At 35.8% G+C, this 3,730-nt stretch overlaps 1 long non-coding RNA gene across 3 annotated transcripts; it reads right to left on the reverse strand.

The window, feature by feature from the left end:
- Window positions 1-606: 606 nt before the first annotated feature.
- Window positions 607-3,517, reverse strand: LOC106304628. 3 transcript variants are annotated; one of them, XR_001262789.1, is made up of 11 exons: window positions 3,156-3,517; window positions 2,975-2,991; window positions 2,517-2,793; window positions 2,339-2,394; window positions 2,108-2,232; window positions 1,908-1,982; window positions 1,777-1,841; window positions 1,489-1,659; window positions 1,265-1,379; window positions 1,005-1,172; window positions 607-898 (listed from the first exon to the last, which is right to left on the reverse strand). It is a non-coding gene; the product is annotated as an uncharacterized LOC106304628 (long non-coding RNA). The 3 variants fall into 3 exon arrangements; XR_001262788.1 differs by having other exon boundaries at window positions 2,949-2,991; XR_001262787.1 differs by lacking the exon at window positions 3,156-3,517 and having other exon boundaries at window positions 2,975-3,149.
- Window positions 3,518-3,730: the final 213 nt, after the last annotated feature.

A 3,730-nucleotide genomic window follows, 5' to 3' on the forward strand; every position in this document is an offset into this window, starting at 1 on the left:
AGAATCTATGTTTTGACACATCAATACTTACCATCAATTAACATCATTAACTTTCTGTTATTTACTTGATTTATTTTGTTTTATATAAAATTTGATTCTCATAATAAAATATGAGAATGTATGGGTTATCAACAGTGAGATGCATTTATGAGATAACAATATTTATTTAGAAATATATGATTATATAGTATGAATGAATTATTGTTTTTATGATTGCTTATTTTTATTTAATCATTCCATGTTTGATATTATGGGTTTTATGTTTGGTTAAAAAACAGAAGTAGCTCGTGTATGCTTAGAGAACAAATAGTTTTCGGTAATATATAGTTGTAGTTGTACACGTATGTACATCCCTTGATTGAGAAAGATTAAATCTGCAAACGCTTATATAATTATATCTTATCATAACCATAATTTATTACATAGTTTTCTGTTTTTTGAATGCGTAGTCATGACATTTGCATCAAGTCTAAATGTTATTATATTTCAGCTGGAAAACTTTTAATTTTAGTAAGACAATATGTGAGTGTTTTAAAAAAAATTCAAAAAAAGGAATAAGATAATATGTGCTGAGCATGTAAACATAAAATTCAAAAACGCATTTTTATTATAGTTTTCGATTTTGTGAAAACATACCAAACTCCATAAGAGGACATAGTTTAAAAGAAAAACCAACGTTAATACATAATCATTATTGAAATAGCGAGTACGCCATCCGCATCACAACCCTCATCTTCACCTATTCCTTATGTGGCTTCTTGACCACCTTTGAAGACTTTGACGCCAAAGGTTTCTTGATGGCGACCACTTAGAGATGCTACTGCTATGGATGTTTCAGCACGCTCGTTACGACCACCATCAACCTTAGAAACGACAGAGATGGCCCCAGGCATATCATCTCCATCATGATCGTCACCATCATGATAAAACAGAGACATATATAATGTTTCTTGCATAATTTAGAAGGATAAGAAATTAAGAATGTAATATAAATTGCAACTTACATGGGCAATAAAGTCAGGGACATGCATACGGTCATTCTCGTTGGTGAAAGTTTGATGGCTTGCAGTAAAATTGTATCTGCTGACCCTGACTTGAAAGCTGTATCTCTTACCAACCACGGCTGCAATAAAAGAGGGTGGTTGGTCTTCTGGGTTTACTCCCTCGCCAGCCTATGTGTTAAACGCATGAGTTGCAAGTGATTGAAACTTTTAATTATATGTAGATAAGTTGGTCCATGATACCCAGTGCAAGAGATACTTACTATTAGATGACCAGCCTCATAGGCTCTCATGTTATGTAGTTTTGTCATCTCGCCATCGAATCTGACTAAGAGACCCTCAGCAGTGTCATCAGCAAGGCTCATCTCCACACGGTACCTTGCAAAGCAGATAGAAAGTATTAGAACATGTTGGTTATATCTAAGTATGAATTTATGATAACTTTTAAAAATTGAAACAACCAAATAATTCAAATGGCCTAATATACCTGAGCACACCAACAGTGTTGGTGTTACTGCAGGTCACGCAAGGATAAGACCGTTCAATGTTAGCTTCTTTGTGCACCTAGAGCAAGAGACGTAACACCAGCCTAGCCTTTCTCCATTTTGATATCAGTCACCATTCCAGTGCAACCAAATTCAATGTCGTACATTTTGAACTTTTCAGAACCACAAACAGAAAATAAACTTTAAAAATATTAAAAAAGTAAAAACTGACTTTGAGGCTCGAAAATGGTGACGAACTCATTGAGCTCAGCTATAGTAAGAGGCTCAACCTTTGATAGCCTCTCAGCAATGAAGGAACATGGGTGTTCCCAATGTCTTTGGAAACCAGTATGCACTGTTACAGAGCATTACATGAGAGTTTAATATGGATGTAATAATCTATGAATCATCAAACATTTACTCTTAAAATCGAATAGCCCAGTTGCCTTGTCGAAAAATACATGTGATCCCGAGGTGGCAGTCGAGAACAAAAGTCCTGCAGAAAATTATTTAACGTGTGTTTCAAGAATATTAGGCCTCCTCACATGTAAGCACTAAATTTTAAAATTAGTATAACTGATCGTATGCATTATATGTATTTAATTCCATACAGAAATATACCTCATACCATCTTTGGGTTTGTGCTACTTGCAACAGCAACCCTTGGATATCCCCGGAATCCTTCAAGTTTCTTGTGAAAAGAGACAGCTTGTGAGTCGAACAGACTCAAAGTGACAGAGATATTACTATGAAAAGGAAGACAGAACATAAAACGGTCAATGTCTATTCAAAAGAAAAGTAAAATAATTTATGAAAGTATTGAATATATTCATATGTAGAAGAGAGAGTTACCTGTCAATCTTGATAGTCTCCATAACTTGCTCTTTTCTTTGACGAAATGTCACTCACTGTACTTTTCACAGGACACATTAATTTATTATTTGTTTAACGTCTAAAATATTAAGAACACATTAATTTATTATTCGTTTCAATGATAAATCTGTCCTAAACAGTCTTTAAGTAGTTGTACCTGGAACAGATGTTGGTGTTGGCCAAGAAGCGAATCGTAATTTCGGAACAATCATGAAACTTTCTTCAGGAATGGAAGAATCTGTTCCGGTTAGCACATCTCTATTGGTTGAATCACTGAACCGTATTGTCATAAGTGAGTACGAAAGCCTGAAGTTCTGGTTACACTGACTGATGTCAAATCCGCTGAGTTTGAACAGCGAACCAGGCTGGAGACGGTCCCTGAACGTGGCTAGCCGGTGAACATTCATGGTGGCTGGCATGAGGGTTGACTGAAACTAATGTGAAAAGAGATCTTTATCAAAAAACGTTATGAAAAAACAAAATTAGATTCAGTGAAGATTAAATCTACATAAAAGTTTCATCCTTATGAAGGTAGTTGCCAAGAAAATTTAAAAAAAAAATATGAGCATGAAACAAAAAACCTTCAAACCTTCGATATCAACCCCATTAACTCACCACCGTATTTTAATTTTCTGGCCTCCCAGAATCGGAGCAACAACACATGGGCGGTGGAAGAATAGTGACCAGCGTTCAAATCACCAAGAAGACCATATGAGTTAGCTATGATTGGGGTTTTACTTTGTTTTCTGGAGAATTCAAAAAAAAATGTGAGAATGATTTTGGGTACAAGGCTTACCTTTTTATAGATAAAGAAAACTGCCTTGGAGTTGGATGAGTATCATTGAATGAGACGTCGTGCTTGATAGCGTCGGTGGAGTTAAGACATATCTTAACGCCAATGAAAGAAGAGAACTCGTAACGTCTAAGGGTTAAGGACCAAATATGAAACGACGCTGCTTGATACCAAGGTTATCGAGGACGATTCGTCTGACCCGATTAGATCCCATTGTTGCTCATTGCGGAGATAGAAAACAATGGCTAACCCTAATTCCCACCACCGTCTGTCGCCAAGAAGAAAGTTTTTGGAGAGTACCCAAATGGACATCATTTTCGTTTTAGCTAGTAACAGATGGAAAACACGATGAACCCTAATATCGATGTACATCATTCGTGAAGAAAAAAAGGTGAAAGACAATCAGACTGAGTTGTTTAGTTATCAGCCCAAATAAAAAGACGAAACCCAACTATAAACAATAGAAGCCCAAATAACAAAGAAAAGGAGACACGTGTCGCATTCTCTTTACCCTATTTTCTGAGCTGGCAAGAGGAGAAGAGAGATATCCTTTTCTTTTTTTTTGGTAAAAATGTTAA

Source organism: Brassica oleracea, chromosome C7, assembly GCF_000695525.1.
Source record: "Brassica oleracea var. oleracea cultivar TO1000 chromosome C7, BOL, whole genome shotgun sequence".
In the NCBI taxonomy this organism is placed as follows: Eukaryota; Viridiplantae; Streptophyta; class Magnoliopsida; order Brassicales; family Brassicaceae; genus Brassica; species Brassica oleracea.